General features: G+C 48.5%; 1 long non-coding RNA gene across 1 annotated transcript; it reads left to right on the forward strand.

Moving 5' to 3' along the window:
* Positions 1 to 6,260: 6,260 nt before the first annotated feature.
* Positions 6,261 to 13,759, forward strand: LOC114806533. The gene is made up of 3 exons (XR_003754573.2): positions 6,261 to 6,323; positions 11,540 to 11,611; positions 13,357 to 13,759. It is a non-coding gene; the product is annotated as an uncharacterized LOC114806533 (long non-coding RNA).
* Positions 13,760 to 24,094: the final 10,335 nt, after the last annotated feature.

The following is a 24,094-nucleotide window of genomic DNA, read 5'->3' on the forward strand; positions in this document are numbered from 1 at the left end:
TAAAAGGCGGACCGGCACACAGAGTACCCTGCCTCGTCCGAGGAGCCGTCGGGGGAATCGGCGAGGAGGCAAACAGGACAAGCATCTACAGTTGGACGGTAAGCTGACGTCGGCGAGCGGTGAGGAGTCGTAACAGGCCCACCGAGAAAAAATGAGGGACTACTATTCATTCATTCATTCATTCATTCAGCAGTATTTATTGAGCGCTTACTATGTGCAGAACACTGTACTAAGCGCTTGGAATGAGCAAGTCGGCAACAGATAGAGACGGTCCCTGCCCTTTGACGGGCTTACACTCTAATCGGGGGAGACGGACAGACGAGAGCAATGGCAGTGAATAGAGCCGAGGGGAAGAACATCTCGTAAAAACACTGGCAACTAAGTAGAATCGAGGCGATGTCCATTTCATTAACAAAATAAATAGGGTGATGAAAATATATACCGTTGAGCGGACGAGTACGGTGCTGAGGGGAGGGGAAGGCAGAGGGGGACTACTACCCTGCCTGAGCATGCTCTTCCATAAACAGATGACTAGAAGACAGTGGCTCAGAGACAGACCCTTGGAGAGGGTGGCCGCCAGGCACGCTAGCTTGATACTGCATGGCTCAGTGGAAAGAGCCCTGGGCTTCGGAGTCAGAGGTCACGGGTTCGACTCCCGGCTCTGCCGCTTGTCAGCCGTGCGACTGTGGGCAAGTCGCTTCACTTCTCTGTGCCTCAGTTACTCATCTGTAAAATGGGGATCAACCGCGAGCCTCACGTGGGACGACCCGATTACCCTGTAGCTACCCCAGCGCTTAGAACAGTGCTCGGCACGTAGTAAGCGCTTAACAAATACCAACATTATTATCCTGGACAGTCCCATTTTCAGCTGGCCCGCCCCCTATCCAAAAGTGATAAGGCACCGGGTGCTTTCGTGTGGGGGATATTTATCTTCTGTGCCCACATTCTCTCCGTCTCGGCCCCCGTCGACGGGTTCTACGCCCCGGGAGAGGTGCCGGATTCTGTTGGATGCAGGAGGTAAAAATGGAGGGGTGTCAGAGACCCTCTGGAGAGTTTCTCTGTGTGGGCAAAAGTTGTCTCCTGCCATATGGCGCTTAGGAAGCAGCATAACCTAGTGGACGGAGCACAGGCCTGACAGAAGGACATGGGTTCTAATCCCAACTCCGTCATTTGTCTACTAATGTTGGTATTGGTTAAGCGCTTACTATGTGCAGAGCGCCCTTCTAAGCGCTGGGGTAGATACGGGGTCATCGGGTCGTCCCACGTGAGGCACACGGTTAATCCCCATTTTACAGACGAGGTAACTGAGGCACAGAGAAGTTAGGTGACTCGCCCACAGTCACACGGCTGACGAGTGGCCGAGCCGGGAGTCGAACCCACGACCTCTGACTCCGAAGCCCAGGCTCTTTCCACTGAGCCATGCGTCTGATGTGTTACCTTAGTCGAGTTCCTGTGTGACCTTAGTTTAGCTCCCTCTGCTCCAACCCCCAACTCCTCCCCACAGCACTCGTGTACATATGCACGTATTTATAATTCTATTTATTTATACTGATGTCTCTATATCTATAATTCTACTTATTTCTATCGATGCTATTCATGGCTGTTTACTTGTTTTGAGGTCTGTCTCCCCTCTTCTAGACTGTGAACCCGTCGTGGGCAGGGATTGTCTCTATCTGTTGCTGAACTGTACTCTCCGAGCCTTTAATGCAATACCGGGCTTGGGAGTCAGAGGTCATGGGTTCGACTCCAGGCTCCGCCACTTGCAGCTGTGTGACTCTGGGCAAGTCACTTAACTTCTCTGTGCCTCAGTTCCCTCATCTGTAAAATGGGGATTTACTGGGAGCCTTACGTGGGATGACCTGATTACTCTGTATCTACCCCAGCGCTTAGAACAGCGCTCTGTACATAGTAAGTGCTCAACAAATACCAATATTCTTATCATCACTCTGCATACAGAAAGCGCTCAATAAATGTGATTGAATGAATGAAGCTCATTTCTCTGGGCCTCAGTTACCTCCTCTGTCAAATGGGGATTAAGACTGGGGAGCCCCATGTGGGACGGGGACTGTGTCCAACCTGATTAAGTTGTATCTATCTCAGTGCTTCGAACTCTGCTTGACATTTAGTAAGTGGTTAACAGATACCATCATCATTATCATTATTATTAGGTCATCATATCACGTGGCCAGTGCGAGTGACCCGTTACATCACATACTCCCATTTGTCAGGGAGTTCAGCGCTGTCATTGAACCCCCCTGGCTTGGCTCTGGCTTATTCTGGCCCTTGCTGCTAAGACTGCATCCTGAGGAGGCAATTGAAGGGCAATGGGGGAAAATGGAAAGACCAGAAAGGAGGTGGACAGGGCACGGGAAGAGGGGGGGGGACAATCTGAGAATTCATTTTAACATTTATGGGGGCAGTTGATGGGGGCTTCAGAGTAAAGGAGAAAGCCCAGGGCCGGGGGGTCGGGAAACTTCTCTCCAGGCCCATCCCCATTTGGCTTGCGCTGCTTCTCTCCAGTCCCTCGGCTCGGGCTTTTTAATCCTTGGGAATAAAGGGTCTGGTAGGGAGTTCCTGACTTCACTGGATTTACACCCACTCTCAATCCTTCCAAGGGACTCTATCTTTGGCTCCCACCAGTCTAACAGAGGAGCCCGCCCTCCTGGGAGAAGTGAGTGGTTTTGGCGATTTAGGGAGTGTATGTGTTTCTCCCTCTGATTTGGTATTAGTGCATCAGACGGGCATGATAATTTGCTCTTTTCCCCTTGACTTTGTCCTCTCTTGCTTCAGAGTTATGCCCAGCCTATCTGGTGCCAGCCTTTAATGCTCTTTGAATGATTCTTGTAGTTGGGTTTGATCTTCAGACTTCACATTTAGTAACGTAATCCACTAAATGGGTCCCCAGGATCCTCCCCTTCCCCATCAAGTCTCCCTTACCTGGCTTTGGAACCCTGAAAAAGTATGAAAACTGAGCACTGAGGGTTTTAGCTTCACTCGTTCTGCAGCCATGCTGAGGAGAGTACATTTTTTTTTTCCCCGCGGCATTTGTTAAGTGCTAGTATGTGCCAGGAACTGTACTAAGCACCGGGTAGATGCAAGTTAATCAGGTTGGACACAGTCCATGACGCACTTTGGGTTCACGACCTTGATTCCAGTTTTACAGGTGAGGTAACGGAGGCCCGGAGAAATGGACAGACTTGCCCAAGGTCATCTAGCAGAAAAGTGGTGGAGTGGGATTAGAACTCAGGTCCTCCTGACTCCTAGGCCCGTGCTCTCTCCTGTAGGCCGTGCCGTTTCTCTGTGAGGGTCCACCCCTAAGTTTCAGCTTTCAACGCCTCTGTAATGAGACACATCTGGCTGGAGGTTAAGCAATTTCTGAAATGGGGAAATGGCCAACTCTCTCGGAAGTCACCTTTCTCACTCTTCAAGGCGAGACAGTGCACCATAGTCAGAGTTCTGGGCTGGATCCATTAGACTGTGGCCAGGGACCTCCTGTCCGCTCTGTGGCTGGCATGCATTATAAACCTGGTCCCGTCCCACCCTTACCAGTGACCAGTCACGCTCACCGACTTGGTGCGAAGAGCTCCCGCTTTCCACGCCCTGGGCCCTCTGCCTGTGGGCATTTTCTCCACCCACAGCCCTGCCCAGCCAGATTAGACATCTCTAGGCAGAGCCTCTGGGCGGCTACAATCCTGGGGAACTGCCCCATGGACTTTTCCTTGAGTCTGTGGGGGAGAACCCGGCTCCCTCATTCATTCGATAGTATTTATTGAGCGCTTGCTATGTGCAGAGCACTGTACTGAGCGCTTGGAATGGACAAATCGGTAACAGATACAGTCCCTGCCCTTTGACGGGCTTACAGTCTAAGCGGGGGAGACAGACAAGAACAGTGGCGATAAGTAGGATCGAGGGGAAGAACATCTCATTAAACAATAGCAAATAAATAGAATCCAGGTGAGGTACATCTCATTAACAAAATAAATAAGGTAATGAAGATCTATACAGTCGAGCGGACGAGTACGGTGCCGAGGGGGTGGGGCGGGAGAGGGGCAGGAGCAGAGGGAGAGGGGGGAGAAGAGGGTTTGGCGGCGGAGAGGTGAAGGGGGGAGTTGAGGGAGCAGAGGGAAAAGGGGCCCTCCTGCTTCTGTGGATTGGAAAAGGTCAGTCAGTGGTATTTCTTGAGTGTCTTCTGTTTGCGGAGCACTGTACTAAACAAGAGTAGCTTGGCACGATCCCTGCCCACCAGGAACTTAAAGCCTCGAGGTGTGTGGAGCAGAGCCCAAACTGGAGGCAGAGCCCGGCTCACCGGGGTCACCCATGCCCCTTTGCTCTCTGGATCCGGGACTCCCCCTTCCTAGTTACACCACTGCCTCAGCCTATAAAATGGGCATAATAATAATTATGGTGTTGGTTAAGCACTTCCTACATGCCAGGCACTCTTCTAAGCTCTGGATTAGATACGAGGTAATGAGATTGACCACCTAGGGCTCACAGTCTTAATCCCCAGTTCTTTCAGAGGAGGCAACTGAGGCACAGAGAAGTTAAGTGACTTCCCCAAGGTCACAGGGCAGACAAGTGGCAGAGGCAGGATTCGAACCCGTGCCCTCTGACTCCCAGGCCCATGCTCTTGCAACTAGGCCATGCACTGGGCCTTCCGCTGACTGTGAAGACAGATGAGAATGGATTGGAGAGCGACTTCGAAATGACTAGTTGAATTTCAAGCAATTTGCAGGTGTTTTGCAGGAGTCTTTCTACATTGATGAGTACTGTGATAACGGGCCTATGCTTTTATCCTCATTTTGCGGGGACAAGAAACAATTCTTCTGCTGATAAAGTGCCCCGGCTATTACTTAGCATTTCTATAGCAACTTCTAAAGTGCTTTAAATCGGTTAACCCTCAGAGCACCTTTGAGTCTTACACGGAGGAGAGAAGGGCCTCGTGGTTTGTAAAAATAAAGTCGTGTGGTCTATCCCCTCCCAAAGTACAGATAGTGTAGCTTTGGGTTCTCTTCCCCCATGGCTAAACCAATATGGGTAACAAGCCTATTTGTAAGCAAATATATCTGTAAGCAAAAATATTTGTAAGTTCGGCTGTTAACGATACGGCTGCCCATTTGAATTAGGGATTTGGGTGAACTGAGTGCATCACCGAAAGCTGGAGGGCCACAAAGAAGGTAGCCATTTGAGCCTTTGACTTTGGGGAAAAATGAGCAGAGTCAAATGCCAGATCCTTGCTGATTCCCCCAGGTTTGGTGGAACCATTAATCAATCAAATCAATCAATGGTATCAGTTGAACACTTAGTAGGTGCAGAGCGCGGTGTTTATGGCTAGGGAGGGTACAATACAGCATGATTAACAGAGATGTTCCCTAGATTTGCATAGTGTTAGTCACACCTTTGTAATCTAAATGCCTTCTTCTGCTACTTTTTTGGGGTATTTGTTAAGCGCTGCCCGTGTGCCAGACACTGTACTAAACAGGGGCTTAGTGGAAAGAGCAGGGCCTTGGGAGTCAGAGGTCATAGGTTCTAATCCCGCCTCCGCCACTCGTCAGCTGTGTCACTTTACTTCTCAGTGCCTCTGTTCCCTCATCTGTAAAATGGGGATTAAGCCCGTGAGCCCCACGTGAGACAAGATGCGTACCTTGCATCTACTCCAGTGCTTAAAACAGCGCTTGGCACATAGTAAGTGCTCAACAGATACCATCAGCGTCATCACTGGGAGAGATATAAGCTAATCAGGTTGTACACAGTCCTTGTTCCACGTGGTGCTCACAGTCTCAATCCTCTTTTTACAGATGAGGTAACTGAGGCACAGAGGAAGTGAAATGACTTGCCCAAGGTCACACAGCAGACAAATGATGGAGCTGGAATTAGAACCCAGCTCCTTCTGACTCCCAGGCCCATGCTCTATCCACTAAGCCACGCTGCTTCTTGTACTCATTCTCTGTTGTTGGTTATGATAAGGAGAATGATCTCACCCATTTTCCACCCCTCCAACGTGGTGCAGGGAGGAAGAAGCCTCTCTTCCAAGTCCAAAAACCTGCAGCTCCCTTTGATCACGGTTCTCGGGCAGCTTAAAGATCTGAGTCCTATTTAATGGAGCCCGGCTCTGGGTCTCCCAGAACGAGTGAAATAGCTGGTCATGGCGCTTCAAGAGTTAAACTTCTGCCTGCCCTAGCCAGGGAAGAGGGAGTTGAAACTCAGCAGCGCATCATATGACCTCCCGGTAATTAAGGGCTGAGAAAAGCTCCACTGTGGGTTTTCAGCCTCACTGCCTCAGGACCACTTTTCTGCGATTTGCTACAGTGATTTGTCTCCCTCAGGTATTGTTCAGATCATATCACAAGCAACTTTAATGATGGCTTTTCTGTAGTACGGGGGATGGCTTGCCTGGGCTTTCACGCATTGGAGCAGCTGAACTCTGGAACCTCAGGCCTCCTGCCCAGGGGAGAGCTGCTAGGATGGGTGGGCACTGGGTGCTAATGGCAGAGAGATGGGAGCGCCTGGAACTCTGACCAGGATGGATTGGATCTGCAGGACTCAGGAATCCAGCACTAGGGGAGGCTCCAAGTTACAAATGTTGCAGTAGGTGGATGATCTGACTTTCATACATAATTAGAAAAAAAAGGATACTCGTCGAGCAGCATGGCATAGTGGGCAGGTCATGGCTTCTATTCCCATCTCCGCCGCTTCTCTGCTGTGTGACCTTCGGCGAGTCATGTCACGTCTCTGGCCCTCAGTTACCTCATCTGTAAAAGGAGGTTTGAGATTGTGAGCCCCACGAGGGAAAGGGACGGTGTCCAACCGGATTTGCTTGTATCCACCCAGTACTGAGCACTCAACGGATACCATTAGTATTATTAAGTGCTTACTGTGTGCCAAGTACTGTTCTAAGCACTGGGGTAGATATAAATTAATCAGGTTGGACACAGTACCTGTAACGAAGGGCTTCAATACTTAATCCCCATTTTACAGATGGGGTAACTGAGGCCCAGAGAAGTGAAGTGATTGCATAAAGTCACACAGCAGACATGGGCTGGAGCCGGGATTAGAACCTGAGCCCTTCTGAATCCCAGGCCTGCGCTCTAAGATGCCGCTTACAGTCTGTTTTTCCCTAAAGTTCACTTATCTCCTGTTTAGAATGACAGGTGAGCCTCAGTCCTAAGGTGTCAGGTCCAAGAACCTGCGTGAGCAATTAATTACAGTGACAATAGTCTGCATAGCATCACTCACACTCACTCATCCCCGTGGCCCCATCTGGGTGCAGTGAGCAAGGAGGTGGGCAGGGGTAAAGCACGAGGTTGGAAGCTTCTTGCGTCTATCACTCTATTGTACAGCAGTCTCCCAGGTGCTTAGTACAGTGCTCTGCCCGCAGTAAGCGCTCAGTAAATTCCAGTGATTGACTGGGAGGGCACACCCGGTTTTTTTTAATCTGCAGAACCCATTGGCAGCCCAAGTGAGTGCAGCTGAGTGTTGGTGCTGAGCCAAGGCGTCAGACTATCTGTTGCCGATTTGTACATTCCAAGCGCTTAGTACAGTGCTCTGCACATAGTAAGCGCTCAGTAAATACTATTGAACCCAGCTGTGGCTCTCTCTTCTTTGGGGAGGGAGGGGGGGAACAGCAGGTTATTGTACTCTCCCAAGCACTTATTCCAATAATTATGATGGCATTGGTTAAGTTCTTACTATGTGCTGAGCACTGATCTAAGCGCTGGAATGCTCTGTGCACCGTAAGCCTTCAGTACGATTGATTGATCAGTGGATGGCCATTGTCAGCAAGTCTTTGCTGCTCCTGAGCTGTTTTGCGGGGAAATAATAGTAATGGTAGTATTTAAGCACATATTATGTGTTAGGCACTGTACTAAGCACTGGGGTGGATACAAGCAAATCGGGATGGACACAGTCCCTGTCCCACGTAGGGCTCACCATCTCAATCCCCCTTTTACAGATGATGTGACTGAGGCACAGAGAACTGAGGCGACTTACTCGAGGTCACACAGCAGACAAGTGGCAGAGCCAGAATCAGAACCCATGACCCTCTGGCTCCCAGGATGGTGCTCTATCCATTTCACCATGCAGAGACAAGCAACTCCCTGATTTCAAGTCCAACGTGCAAAGCCCTTGGTTGTGGAGAGGGTCAGCCCCTGTCTCCATGATTCATTTATTCATTCAGTTGTATTTTTTGAGCACTTAACTGTGTGCAGAACACTGTCCTAGGCGCTTAAGAGGATACAAGTCAACGGTAAACAGACGTATTCCCTGCCCACAACGAGCTACCAGGGGGGAGACAGACACGCATATAAATAAATAAACTTCAATTATGTACATAACCGTGGGACTGAGAGCAGGGAAGAACGAAAGGAGCAAGTCAGGGTGATGCAGGAAAGAGTCGGAGTAGAGGAAAGGAGGGGCTTGGACAGGGAAACCTCTCAGAAGGCTTTGAAATGCGGGAAAGTCACTGGCGGATTTGAGGAGGGAGGGTGGTCCAGGCAAGAGGCAGAATGTGGGCTAAGGGTCGGGAGCAACATAAGCGAGATACAGGCAGAGTGAGAAGGTTAGCGTTAGCGGAGCAAACTGTGCAGGCTGTGTGTAGAAGGAGAGTCGTGAGTTGAGGTAGGAGGGAGCAAGGTGGTGGAGTGCTTTAAAATCAGTGGTGAGGAGTTTTTGTTCGATATGGAGGTGGATGGGCAACCACTGGAGTTTTTTGAGGAGCGGGGTAACGAGCTGGACACTTACGTAGCAACCTGTCAATTGGCCCTCCTTCATCAGGAAGCCTAGTTTTGCTTAGTACTGGAATGTCGGCTCCAGATCTGGCCTGGTTCACATGTTCACAGAGAAGCAGCGTGGCGCAGTGGAAAGAGCACGGGCTTTGGAGTCGGGGCTCATGAGTTCGAATCCCACTCTGCCACTTGTCAGCTGTGTGACTGTGGGCGAGTCACTTAACTTCTCTGGGCCTCAGTTCCCTCATCTGTAAAATGGGGATTAAGACTGTGAGCCCCACGTGGGACAACCTGATTCCCCTGTGTTTACCCCAGCGCTTAGAACAGTGCTCGGCACATAGTAAGCGCTTAACAAATACCAACATTATTATTATTATTATTAAGATATCTTTTTTTAATGGTATTTGTTAAGGGCTTACTGTGTGCCAGACACTGCACTAAACACTGGGATAGATACAAGATAATGAGGTTGGACACTGTCCACGTGGGGCTCACGGTCTTTAAACTTGATTGCTTCCTCTTACCTGTAATTAATTTTAGTGCCGGCCTCTCCTGTAGATTGTAAGCTCCTCAAGGGCAGGGATCATGTTTTATTGCACTCTCCCAAGTGCTTATTTCAGTGCTTGTCACATGGTAGGGGCTCAACAGATGCCACTGACTGGTTATTCAAGTCTGGTCTTTTGGGGCTACAACTGTCCTTATTGTCGTGAGATGTCCCCAGTGCCCTGAAATTTTACCCCTTAGGGGTAAATCATATCAGTGACAGTCCTACAGTTCGACTCTCATGAGATGGGCAATTTTAGAGGACTTTTCTTAGCTCCTTAATAATATCAATGATAATAATAATAATTTGAAAAGGCATTTGCTAAGCATTTATTATGTGCCAAGCACTGCATTAAGTGCTGGGGTAGGTGCCAGGTAATCACACTGGATACAGTTCCTCTCCCACACAGGTCTCTCAGTCTAAGGGTGAGGGAGCATAGGTATTAAATCTCCATTTTACAGGTGAGGAAACTGAGGTACAGAGAAAGTAGGGCAGACTTCTATTTAGTTTGGACTCCTAATTTCCTTAGAATTATCTGCCACAGAGGAGGAGGCATCTGAACCATGATTGTATTGTAAAGGCCCCGAGGACTTCTTCTGTCTCAATCATAGGGAGTGTTCCTCTCGAGTTCCTATAATGGGCAAGGGTGGGTATACATATATATATATATATATACACTATATATGTTTAAAGGAATATGAATCGATATTCCATTTCCTTCAGAGTTTACTCAGCCACCCAAAGGGTAATTCCTGACTCTACGATGGATAAGGCAAGCTACTGTGTTTAGAGAATAAGGAATTTTCCAAATGCGTTGAGCATATTCAAGTTGTCTCTGTCAATACGATGCAGAGGAGGTGTTAAGTTAAAGGGTGACTAAAACTGCAAATTCACCGCTTCTCTGTGCTTTCCAGAATCAAGCCGGCTTCATACCTCTGGCTCATGTGTTCTCCCTCGGCTTAACTGATAATAGTCAACCAGGACAATTATATGTTTGAAAATTGGGGGGTGAGAGGACAGGGTCAGCCTGGTCTGGTGCTGTCTCGTTCTTTCTGAGGTGACCGGTGCTGTTTTCCTGTTTCTATCGTTGCCAATATCAGGGATAATTAAGACAGAGCTAGGTTGATCCTACTGCTTTCAGTCCCTCTCTCAAGATGAGTCAAGAGGATTTACAATCAGTCAATCACTCGATGGTATTTACTGAGGGTTTGCTGCAGGTAGAGGACTGTACTTGACGCTTGGAAGAGTGCAATTCAGTTGGTGCTCATGACTCCTTCCCTCATGGAGCTGATAGTCTATTTCCCACAACCTACCATTCATCAGAAAAGTTTTTTAAAATAGCGCATACGACGGACAAGACCTTTCTCCCTTTTAGACTCTTTGGAGTCTCTACTACATCCTGCTGTTTGGATCGTCTTCTTTATATATGATTTGGGGCCCATAATTCGACTCCTCAGACCCCCGCCCCCCCCCCCAGTAGCTTCCCATTGCCTTCATGTGACAGATAAAACTCCTCAATTTGGCTTCAAGTTTCTCCCATGGTTCTCCCTGCATTTTTCTTTTCATTAATTTCATTCAATTATATTTATTGAACACTTGCTGTATACAGAACACTGTACTATGCGCTTGGGAGAGTACTATATAACAAGCAGACACATTACCTGCCCACAACAAGCTTACAGTCTAGAGGGGGAGGCAGACATAGTGTCCGACGACGGGTATAGCTCATATCCAGTGTGTTACCACTCTGTGATTTGAAGCCACACTGTGGTTCTGAAAGCGGTCAGCCGATTACTCTCTAGGAGCAGATCCAGGAGCATTCTAGGTAGGAAGTTACTAGACTGAAAGTTTGTCTGGGCAGGGAATATGTCTACTAAGATGCGTAGAGAAGCAGCGTGGCCTAGTTGAAAGAGCAAGAGGCTGGGAGTCAGAGGACCTGAGTTTTAATTCTGGCTCCACCCAATGCCTACTGCGGGACCTTGGGAAAGTCACGTAACTTATTTTTGCCTCACTTACCTCATCTGTAAAATGGGGATTAAGACTGCGAGCCTTATGTGGGACCGGTGCTGTGCCCAACCTGATTATCCCGTAACAAACCCTAGTTCTTAGTACAATGCCTGGCATAGTAAGCGCTTTACAAATACCATTAACAAAACAACAGTCATGCTCTTCTAGGCACTTCAGACAGTGCTCTGCACACACTGATTGACTACTAGAGAGCAATGAGACACACTGGTAATTGTTACAATCTGATTTTTCACTTATTTTCCTTAAGATGGAGACGCTGGTGGTGCCTCTGTGATCCTGTGGCCCGTCCTCCATGTTTTTATGTCGGGGAAGAGTTTGGGTAAGTGTTGAAGGACAGCGTGTCCTCCTTATTTGTAGACTTCAGTGGGTATGCCATCAGGTTCAGTTGCTCTGGTGATTTTCACAACTCGGGCTGCTGTGGTAACTTCTTCAGGGATTGGGACAAGTGTCATGTCTTTGGGTGTTCAAAAATTTTTTTATCGTTAAAGTGGCTCACCTTCAAAAGTAGAAAACGTGTCAAGGAGGATTTTGAAGTGTTTTTGCCATCCCTTCCAGAGTCCCTTCTTGACTTTGAAGATGCCAGAGACATCTTTGCTCTTCAGAGGGGCTGGGATGGCATGCAGAGGACCATATGATGTCTTAATGTTTTGGCAATTTGAAGAGTCTCATAACAGTCAGTGGTATTTATTGAGTGCTAACTATGTGCAAAGTTACATTTTGCAAACTGTACAAAGTACTTGGGAAAGTAACCAGTAGAGTTACCTCTTCCCCTTTGGTGTCCCAGTATCTGTCATATATGTTCCTTAACTTGATCTGTGTCTCAAACACAGGTTTTGATAAGCATTCTTTTTACTTGAGTCATGAGGGTCTTCCAGGTGTTTTGTTTGTTTGTTTTGTTGTGGTTTTATTGTACTTGTTAAGTGCTTACTTTATGGCAGGCACAGTACTAAACACTGGAGTAGATAGAAGCTAATCAGATTGGACAAAGTCCATGTCCCATACAGGGCTCACAGTCTTAATCCCCATTTTACAGATGAGGCGAGTGAGGCACAGAAAAGTGAGGGAACTTGCCCGAGGTCACCCAGCAGACCAGTGGTTCATCCGGGATTAGAACCCAGGTCCTCTGACTCCTGAACCTGGGATCTTTCCATTAGGACACCCTGTTTCTCTTCGCTGGCCATTCACAATGTTCTGAAGGCTGCTTAATACAGTGGACAGAAAACGTCGGGCAAATCATTCGCGTTTATTGAGCCCTTACTGCATGCAGAGCACTCTACTAAGCGTTTGGGAGAGTACGATATAACAATAAATAGATACATTCCCTTCTCACAGTGAGCTTACAGTCTAGACTAAGCCCCCGGCCTTTTCCTCTGCTCCCCCTCCCCATCGCCCTGATTTGCTCCCTTTCTTCTACCCCCCTGCCCCGCCGCACTTGTGCATATATGTACATATTCATAATTATAATTCTATTTATTTTTATTAATGATGTGTATATGTCTATAATTCTTTTATTTATAATGATGCTACTGATGCCTGTTTAACTTGCTTTGAAGTCCGTCTCCCCTGCTCTAGACTGCGAGCCCCCTGTGGGCAGGGATTGTCCCCGATTAGACCGTAAGCCCGTCAGACGGCAGGGACCGTCTCTATCCGTTGCCCACTTGTTCATTCCAAGCGCTTAGTACAGTGGTCTGCACGTAGTAAGCGCTCAATAAATACTATTGAATGAATGAATGAATTGTCTGTATCTGTTGCTGAATTGTACTTCCCAAGCGTTTCAGTACAGTGATCTGCACGCAGTAAGCACTCAATAAATACAACTGAATGAATGGAGAGGGAGACAGACATCGTACTGTACTCTCCCAAGTGCTTAGTACAGTGTTCTGCATGCAGTATGTGCTCTGTAAGTGCCACTGATGATGATGATACGGTAGCCCAGAGGTTGGTTGTTTATACTGCACACTGTGGTTTGAGTTTCCTATTCCACTGGGATTGCTGTAATTTTGCCTCAGGGTTCTTGTGGCTGCCTTCATTCACCAGGAGCTGAACATTTCATTGTCTTGGCAGAATGGAGTTTACCCTTTGACGCAGCTGTTCTATAGTCAGCGGGAGTTTGAGTCATAGCAGAAGGTGATCCCTCCATCACTCTGCCCCCTCCACCCCCGCCGGCCCTTCCACCCATCGTTGAGGCCCTTCTGCTGAGCTGTGATAGTCTCCTCCACATGAAATGCTTTCAAAGGAAAATGAACTCTGACATGAAATCTCCTTTCCTCCCCTGCCCCCTCTCCTATGTGACAGGAAAGGGAGTTGGACAGATCCCCCGACAGTCCGGAGGGCTGGCTCCTTCAGAAGCAGAACCGCATTCTTCAACGTGGTCGAAAAGGCCATCGTTCGGGGGAGGGAAGGGGGGGACCTCTGACTTTGACCGATCAGGGCACAGATATTGATTATCACGGAATCGTGGAAATTAGAAATGGAAACCGACAGCTCTGTCCTGCGGCTCCCGTGTATTTTATTGCCAGTCTGGTTTTACATGAAGCAATTACCGTGGATTTCGGGAAACAGATCCGCAGAGTGTGTCGGGAGGAGAGTGTTGAAGTGTGGTTATGTGATGAGGATAGTGAGTGAGAGTCTGTGGTTGGCCATGGACTCAGGGCTTGTATGTGTGACCTGGTACGTGTTGTGTGCCTGAGGGGGACGGGAGGGGTGGTGGATAGGCGTGGGGACGGCTTGGAACTCAACTAGTCCAATCCCTCTCTTCCAACGTTTCCCATTTAGTCAATTAATCATATTTATTGAACACTTACCATGTGCAGAGTATGGTAAAAAGAGTTTTGGAGAATAATAATAATAATGGCAGTGATAAGCACTTATATTGTGCCAGGCACTGTCCTAAGCACCGGGAAAGATATAAGCTAATCGTGTTTGGCACAATCCCTGTCCCACACGGGGCACATGGTCTTAATCCCCATTTTACAGATGAAGTAACCCAGGTACAGAGAAGTTAGGTAACTTGCCCACGGTCACCCAGCAGATGTGGCAGAGCAGGGATTAGGACCCAGGTCCTTCTGACTCCCAGGCCCATGCTCTACCCACTAGGCCATGCTGCTTCTCTAACAATATAGCAGAGTTGGCAGACATCTTCCCTGCCCACAGCGAGCTAGCAGTCTAGAATTTCTCTAGCAACATGGGCAGCAGCACGGCCTAGTGGAAAGAGCATGGGCCTGGGAGTCGGAAGACCTTGGTTCTAACCCCGGCTCCGCCACTTGCCTACTTTTCTGAGCCTCAGTTTCCTCAACTACAAAATGGGGATTCAATACAATACCTGTTGTCCCTCCGACTTAGACTGTGAGCCGCATGTGGGGCAGGGATTTTTGTCTGGCCTGATTAGCTTGTGTCTATTCCAGCACTTAGAACAGCACTTGACACGGAGTAAGCTCTTACCAGCTGCCGGAATAATTGTTAGTAATTATTATGGGAGGGCTCCAAGACAGAGGTGACAACTGATCCCCATCTCCTGGGGAGAGAAGAGGAGAGGAGGGCACCTCCAGGATTGCCCAGACTGCAGATGCTTCTCCTGTGAGCTGGGACTGGGGGTTCCTCCCTCTCCCCACAGTCCCAAACTACCCCCAGCAGAGCGGTGCGGGGATCACTTTCAACCTTCCAGTTTTGGCCCCGTCTCTCCCATTCCCAGCTGCCTCTCCTTCCGGAGCAGTCCGGTCTGTTAGGCCGGCAACTGTGCAGTGACGGCGGGGAGGAGGAAGTGGAAGAGAGGCAATACCAGCAGGAGAGTCGGAAAACACTGAAAAACATCTGGGGCGAGTGTCGTAGTAAACCAAGGAATACGTACAGCTATGGGGATAGCGCGTGCACCGGGATGAATGGAAATAGATCCTTCAGTCATTCAGTGGTATTTATTGAGCAGTTACTATGAGCCGAGCACTGTGCTTAGCTCTTGGGAGAATGCAGTACAGTAGAGTTGGTAGACAGGTTCCCTGTCCACAAGGAGCTTATAGTCTAGAAGGGGAGAGAGACATTATTAGAAATAAATACGTTACAGATGATGGACATAAGGGCTGTGGGGCTTAAGGTGGAGTAAATGCCAAGAGTCCAAAGGATACAGATCCAAATACGTAGGTTTAACGAAATGTCATGAGACGTCTGTGCATCTGGGCGTCTCCATGGTATACGTTCTAGGGGGAGAGTGTGTCAAGCTTCTGTTGCGTCTTCCCAAGGGTTTAGGACAGTGCATCGCACTCAATAACTGTAACATTTTTTAAGTGCCTACTGTGTGCCAAGAAGGGTACTAAGTGTCAGAGTTGATACAAAAATAAACAGGTCAGATGCAGTCCCTGATCCACCTGCGGTTCACACTTCGAGAGGGAAGGAGCTATAGGATCCCCATTTTATAGATGAGGAAATTCAGGCAAAGAGAAGTTAAATCACTGTCCAAGATCACGCAGCAGGAAGCTGACATATCCGGAATTAGAATACAGGTCACCTGACTCCCAGGCCTGTGTTCTCTCCTCTAGGCCTCGACGTTTCACTACTACTACTTCAGGGGCCCACGAAGGAGTCCATCATGCTCTGGGAGTGAGGTGGGCGAGGAGGAAGAGGAATATTGGGGTGTCGCACGATGGAGCTCTTGGGAAGCCATTGGTGGGGACGGGGGAGTCTCTCTGCACCGAGTCTCGGCTGTGAGAACGAAGGCTGGACACCACATCTCGCCTCAGAGTGGATGTGGTTTGTCCTCTTTCCTCCTCCTCCTTCAGTGAGAGTTCATGATTGTAGGGCAGAGTTAGAGCCACAGAAAGAACATCAAACCTAAAGCAAAGCATTTGGCTCATAAAGGAATCCAACCTTGTCTCACGAGTGAACAGCGGCAGAAATGTACGACTTTCCACTTGCTTATTCTGGAGGGCGGAGGGGAAGCCTGAGCCTCTCCGCCCGCCCCGCGAGCCACGAGAGCCCAGAGTGGAACATTTCCCTGCCCCTCGAGAGCCCCTTGCACAGTTATTAGCCGCAGGTTCCTATTTAATGTACTGATTAGGGCTCAGACCTGTAGACAGCAGCCGTCTGTGCATGTGAATCAACTTAACCATCATTATGTGCCGCCGCCTTCGTCGGCCCCGGTGCCCGGGAAGATTGATACACAGAATGAATCTTCTCAAGCTGTTTCTGCAGAGATTCATGACGCTGCAGTAAAAGTGGCTTCCGATGGGAACTTTTGTATACTGATGTCAGCTTATATTTCATCTCCCTTGACTACAGAGACTGGTTCTGTTTTGAGACTTCCACTGGAATGGGTGGACTTGAAGAGCAAGGTGATTGGTAATCGGTTCCATTTCCTGGGAGCCAGGAAATTCTGTGATTTCCTCTGGCCCTCTCCTCTTCCCTGTCCCCACTTCTCCCTTCAGTGCACACTCTCCTGTGGCCATGTGGTCTTGTGGCTGCTTTTTAGGAGAACGAGAAGATGGTTAAATCAAGTTGCCTATGCACAGATGAGAAAGCAGAGAAGCAGCGTGGCATAGTGGAAAGAGTTATAATTCCGGCTCCACCACGTCTCTGCTGGGTAACATTGGGCAAATCACTTAACTTTTCTATGCCTCACTGTCCTCATCTGTAACATGGGGATTAAATCCTACTCCCATCCACTTGTCCTCATCTGTAACACGGGGATTAAATCCTACTCCCTTCCACTTGTCCTCATCTATAACACGGGGATTAAATCCTACTCCCATCCACTTATACCGTGAGCCCCATGTGGGACAGGGATTGTGTTTGACCTGATTATCTTATATCTACTCCAGCACTTAGTTCAGTGCTTGGCAGTGGTAAGCACTCAATAAATACCATAATTATTAATAGGGGTTTAATATCCGGACAGCTGCAGCACACAGGGAATTGCTTTAGCCAAGTTTCTTAGCAAAAGACTGAGTACAACATCTCTTAATATGTTTTACCCACCTTTCTGCTGATAAATTCCCATCTGCCCTAAAGACTGTAAACTTACTGTGGGCAGGGAATGCATCTACCAATTCTGTCGCATTTACTCTCCCGAGTGCTTAGTACGGTGCTTTGCACACAGTAGACATTCAATAAATACCACCGATGATGATCTGCCTGGCAAGGTTTCAGTGTAATGACCCAGATCAAAGAGAATAGGCTAGATGGGAGACTCCAGGTCTTCATATGGAGCATTTTCTAGCATTTTGAATTGAGACCTGAGTATAGGAATAAAGAAGCTGTAGGGCTAGAGCCCCTGAAAGTTCCCCAGTGCCCCCCACCCAAAGCATTTTCAAGAAAAGTCACCTCTTCTACCATGTTCGTCCTCCCCAGATTTCCAGGAGAAATGCGCAGACAGGAATGAGGCCAGGAAAATGGAAGGGCAAAGAGGACAAACAACTTTCCAAAAGTCACTGTAAGCCTGCCAGCACCGGGAAAAGTCGCCAAAGCTTCTGATTCTCCATCTAGTCTTGCTGGATTCCATCCAGCAACCTTGGCTTCTCTAAAGAGAGAAGAAACGGGAGCTTAGGAAACCTCAAACCATTTTTCAAATCATTTGAGGTTAGTGTGTTGATTTCTTTTGATTTATCTGAATCCAGTCTGTCACCCCTTTGCACATTTTCCATTCCAGAGGCAAAAGGCTATTCTGTCATGCAGGGTATTTTACACTGAGACTTTTGGAGTGGAGGCGTGAGGTAGGGATGAGAGAAGAAAAAAGGAATGTTGTCAGCCACTTTCAAGGTTGTATTACATGAATCTGTCGCAGAATGAAATTCTGACTTTGCTCTAATAATAATAATAGTAATAATAACTGTGGTATTGTTAAGTACTTGATATGTGCCAAGCACTGTTCTAAATGCCGGGGTGGATACAATCGGGTTTGACAAGGTCCTTGTCCCACATAGGGCTCACAGTCTCAATGCCCATTTTACAGATGAGGCAACTGAGGAACAGAGATGTGAAGTGACTTGCCCAAGGTCCCTCAGCAGATAAGTGAAGCAGCGTGGCTCAGTGGAAAGAGCACGGGCTTGGGAGTCAGAGGTCATGGGTTCTAATCCCAGCTCCACTGCTTGTCAGCCGTGTGACTGTGGGCAAGTCACTTTACTTCTCTGGGCCTCAGTTACCTCATCTGTAAAAATGGGGATTAGAAAATGCCAGCCCCACGTGGGACAATCTGATTACCCCGTCTCTACCTCAGTGCTTAGAACAGTGCTCTGCACATAGTAAGTGCTTAACAAATACCATAATTATTATTATTATTAAGTGGTGGAGCTGGAATTAGAACCAATGACCCTCTGACTCTCAGGCCTGTGCTCTATCCCTAAGCCATGTTGCTTCTCTCCAGGCTTCCCTTAAAATGAAATCAGTTGGTGATATTTATTGAGTGCTTACTGTGTACAGAGCTCTACACTAAACCCTTGGGAGATTACGATAGAATAGAAATGGTTGACACGAAAGCCTTTCCTGTTAGATCTACTTTATTCAAACAGACCATCACTCTCTCCACCTTCAAAGCCTTATTAAAATCACATCTCTTCCAAGAGACCTTTGCCAACTAAGCCCTCATTTTCCCTTCTGCCTCCTCCTTTCTGTGTCACCCTCACGCTTGGATTTGTACCTTTTATTCACCCCACCCTCAGCCCCACAGCACTGATGTGCATATCTGTAATTTATTTTAATGTCTACCTCTTCCTCTTGCCCGAAAGTTCCTCGTGGGCGGGGAATGTGTCTACCCACAGTATTATATGATAATGTTGGTATTTAAGCGCTTACTACGTGCACAGCGCTGTTCTAAGCGCTGGGGCAGATACAGGGTCATCAGGTTGTCCCACGAGAGGCTCACAGTCTTAATCCCCATTTTACAGATGAGGGAACTGAGGCACAGAGAAACGAAGTGACTTGCTCACAGTCACACAGCTGCCAAGTGGCAGAGTGGGGATTCGAAGCCATGACCTCCGACTCCCGAGCCCGAACTCTTTCCCCTGAGCCACGCTGATTCCCTCCAGCACTTAGTACAGTGCTCTGCACCCAGTCAGGGCTCAATAAACATGATTGGTAGCTTGACTGACGTTTCCAAAACCATGTCCGGCTCAGGTGGAAGTAGAGGGGCAGAAAAGTCCCCACCAACGTTCAGAGAACATCAGTATTGTTCTGAAATGGAGGAACGGCAGCGGGATCTTTGAGTTTCAGAGATGCTTTCCTTCGTTGCCTTCCTGAGGAGAAGTGGGCTGTTGAACTTGCCAAAGTCACTGCAGGCCCCTACTGGGAGCTGAACTCCATCCACCCTCTCCCACCTGAGCTGGAAAAACCGTTGCCTTCCATTTTGAGGGAGCAGGTTTTCTCAAGAACAGAACCTTTCATCCCAACTTTTCACTTGCGTCGGAAGGACTGAAAGAAAGATGAGGATGGTCAGGTCTTCGATCTCCTCGAACTCTAGTGCCCCACAACTTCCGTGGCAGAAAGTAAATACCATCGTTATTATTATTATTACTTCTCAACATCCAGTGCAAATTCCTTCTGAGGTGACCTAAGCCTGTCTCCTTTGAGCCAGTCTTCAGTGAAAACGAAATCAGGCAACTCACAAATTTCACCCATGCGGGGACACTTTCTACATACGAATCCTTGCGGCTTGCCCTCCAACCCTTAGCCAACTTTCCCTACTCAGGTCAGATAACCCCAGTTTTTTGAGTCTTTCTTCAAAGGAATTATGGACATGTTCCCTAAACCTTTAATCACTGTAGTTGCTCAAGTCCTAGTAATGTTCAGGTTTTTGGGAGAAGCTCATCTGGCTTGATTTTCTGAGTTTAGCGATAATAATGTTGGTATTTGTTCAGCGCTTACTATGTGCAGAGCACTGTTCTAAGCGCTGGGGGAGATACAGCCCACGTGAGGCTCATGGTCTTAATCCCCATTTTACAGATGAGGTAACCGAGGCACAGAAAAGTTAAGTGACTTGCCCAAAGTCATACAGCTGACAAGTGGCAGAGCTGGGATTCGAACTCATGACCTCTGACTCCCAAGCCCGGGCTCTTTCCACTGAGCCACGCTGCTTCCCGATGTGATACCATGTCGAAAGAGTGGACTAATTAATGCTGGGTGCCCACATGGCCGGTGAAGGTGTCAAGGCGGGCGTCGTTAAGATCAATCAATGGTACTTATTGAGTGCTTACCGTGTGCAGAGCTCTGTACTGAGCGCTTGGGAGAGTACAGTGAAGCGGAGTTAGTAGAATGTCCCCTGCCCACAAGGAGTTTCCAGTCTAGAGTTAAGATGAGCATGACTCATACTGGCTTGCCCCGTATCCATATCAGGAAATCAATATTCAGCTGTGCAGTCGATCAACGCCAGGCCTGAAACTCACAGCACGGAGACGGATGCTCCGAAACTTGTTCTCAATCAACGTATCCCTCGTTTCTGTCTTGGCGATACCTTCCCTAGGGAGGCCGTGGACATTAGCGGTTGGTCATGACTAAAGGAAGGGAATTCCTCCTTGCTGTACATCCTGACATCATGCTTTAGAGAAGCAGCGTGGCTCAGTGGAAAGAGCCCGGGCTTGGGAGTCAGAGGTCATGGGTTCGAATCCCGGCTCTGCCACTTGGCAGCTTTGTGACTGTGGGCGAGTCGCTTCACTTCTCTGGGTCTCAGTTCCCTCATCTGGAAAACGGGGATGAAGACGGTGAGCCTCACGTGGGACGACCTGATGACCCTGTATCTGCCCCACCGCTTAAAACAGAGCTCTGCACATGGTAAGCGCTTAACAAATACCGACATTATTTTTTAAAAAATGGAAAAAAAGCCCCAAATTCCAGCACTACACTGTGGCCCCATTTTTAACTTGGAGTCCACCATGACCTTCAGATCGTTTTTATTCAGGTTAGCCATTTTTGCACATCCTCCCCTTTTCCAACACTTTACTCCCTCTTGAATCTTTTTAGTTCGTCTCTTCTCCTTTGGGAAAAATGCTCCGCGTTTGAACAGCATTGAAAGTCAGGTTACATCCTACCCACTCTGTCAGCTTATGAAGGTCATTCTGAATTGTGATTTGGCAGACGTAGGAGCATTTATCGAGCATCCACTTGGTGCGGCACAGAGTACTCGGTGCTCGAGAAGTACAGAATAGGTGACAGGTTCCCTGTCTGCAAGGGGCTTACTCCGCGCGCCAGGGCACCCAATTTGGTGCCATCGACAGTTTAAATCAGTTTCCTCTCTCTTCCGTTGTATGACACCGCTAAGCCTGGTCCATTCGACTTCTGGAGTGTGATCAGCTCCAGCCCAGAATGTATTAGCAAAATGAAGACTCATTTTCCTGGGGTGGTTGGATGCCCAGTGCAGAAGCATCCGGTTCTGTGCTATTTGTCTTCCGAAGGAACAGCTCATTTAGCACATGGCAGTAATTTGTGGTGACGAATCCTGGTGGAACGACGGCCAGATTTTTTAATATCTTGAAATGGGGTGAGTCGGCTGCTTGGTACCTTGGAGAAATCCCACTAAACTGCACAGAGGAGATGGATCGTTCCGTTCCTCCGACTTCTTCTGTCGTCGTTCAGAAATAGAATCGTCGCTCTACTCCAGTTCAGTAGTGATAAAGATCCCAAAAAATGATCGAGGTGCGCGTCAGTCACTGTTCTAAGCACCGGGGTGGATATGAGGTCATCAAGTCACAGTTCTTCCACTCAGGGCTTACAGTCTAAGTAGGAGGGAGAACAGGTACGGAATTCCCTTTATACTGAAGAAGAAACTGAGGTCGATCCATCAGTCGTACTTACTGAGCGCTTAATGTGTGCAGAGCGCTGTGCTAAGCCTTTGGGAGAGTACAATGTAATAGAGTCCGTTAACACGTTCCCTGCCCGCAATGAGTTTACAGCAGTCGAGAGGAGGAGACAGTCTAGAGGAGAGAGTCGAGAGTTTAGAAGTGCAGCATGGCATAGTGGATAGAGTAGGGGCCTGAACGTCAGAAAGTCATAGTTTCTAAATCCAGATCTGCCCCACGTCTGCCGTGTGACCTTGGGCAAGTCACGTCACTTCTCTGGGCTTTAGTTACCTCATCTGGAAAGTGGGGATAGAGTCTGTGAGCAGCCCCATGTGGGACAGGGACTACGTCCAACCCAATTTGTTTTATCCACCCCAGCGCTTAGGACAGTGCCTGGCACCCAGTGAGTGCTTAACAAATATCGTAATGATAATAATTATTGAATAACCTGCCCAAGATCACACAGCAGGCAGGCAGCAGAGCCAGATCAGAACCCAGTTTCTCTGACTCCCCGGCCCGTGCTCTTTTCAGAATTCAATGCTGTCCTGCTTCCTCTCAGGGCTCTTCTCTCTAATTTATGATTGGCAGTTACTATTCTGGGGCTGCTCCTGGGAGCTGCCTCCGTGAGGCTGGTGGTCAGTTGGTCCCGTGAGGGCAACCTCTTGCTACTTTCTTGCTTAGACAAGCAGCGGGGCTTAACGGAAAGAGCACAGAGCAGGAATTGGGGGAGCTGGGTTCTAATTCTGGCTCTACCGTTTGCCTAATATGTGACCTTGACTAAGTCACTTAACTTCTGTGAGCCTCAATTTCCTCATCTTTCAAATGGGGATTAAATACCCCATTTTTTCCCTCCCCTTTAGCCTGTGAACCCCTTGTGGGACAGGGACTGTCGGACTGGAAAGCATCATGATCTAGTGGAAGGAGCCCAGGCCGGGGCGTCAAAGGACCTGGATTCTAATCTCTGCTTTGCCAACTGCTTGCTGTATGACCTTGGACAAGTCACTTAACTTCTCTGTGCCCCAGGTTCCTCCGCTGAATCAAAATGAGGATTCCATATCTGTTCTCCCTCCTACAGGGACCCTATGTGGGATTGGGACTGTTTCTTACCTAATTAAGCAGGGTGACTCAGTGGAAGCAGCGTGGCTCAGTGGAAAGAGCCTGGGCTTCAGAGTCAGAGGTCATGGGTTCGACTCCCGGCTCTGCCCCTTGGCAGCTGTGTGACTGTGGGCGAGTCACTTAACTTCCCTGTGCCTCAGTTACCTCATCTGTAAAATGGGGATTAGCCGTGAGCCTCACGTGGGACGACCCGATTACCCTGTATCTCTCCCAGTGCTCAGAACGGTGCTCTGCACACAGTAAGCGCTTAACGAATGCCAACATTATTAGTATTAATTCAACTGGATCTACCCAGCGCTTAGCGCGGTGCCTGACGCATATTAAGCGCTTAACAAATATCATTTTTATTGCTGCTGCTGTCGTTATTGTCTCCTGTGGCCAGTAAGCGGAGGAGTTTGCCCGGTTTGCCGGGAAGAGTGTCGTCCAGCTTTGCCAGGCTCTGGCACCGGATGCTCGTTCCCCCACCCCCGTCCACTTGGCTACACGTGGTTAAACTTGTTGAACTTGACTTTTTTTTTAACGTCTTGGCGATCCTTCGCTTCCTATTTTTTGTCTTGTCACCTCAGGGGTTGAACGGCGGGTTTTAATGAGGGTTCCGAGCTCCTTTGTTATCCCTCAGACTAATCAGCGATTCGCAGGTATCCCGGTAAATCGTTCATGAATACTTTGCTGTCATTTCTTGATGTGTAAAGCTAGAATCCGAGCGTGGATTCAGTTTTCATTAGCGATCGGCTGCCGAGGCCGGCCTGAGAAGTCTCCGGATCGCCCGTCTCCAGCTATCCTGCCCTTCTTCCCCCCCCCCCGGTGCTTCGCTTGAGGAGCTGAGAAGGCCGTCGAGAGTGATTGACTGATGTCACTGACCCTTTTCACGGAAGCCATCCTCATAAATCCTCTTTTCCCGCTACCGGAACCGCCGGGGAGAATCTAGCGTCCGG

This window comes from Ornithorhynchus anatinus, chromosome 2 (assembly GCF_004115215.2).
Source record: "Ornithorhynchus anatinus isolate Pmale09 chromosome 2, mOrnAna1.pri.v4, whole genome shotgun sequence".
NCBI lineage: Eukaryota > Metazoa > Chordata > Mammalia > Monotremata > Ornithorhynchidae > Ornithorhynchus > Ornithorhynchus anatinus.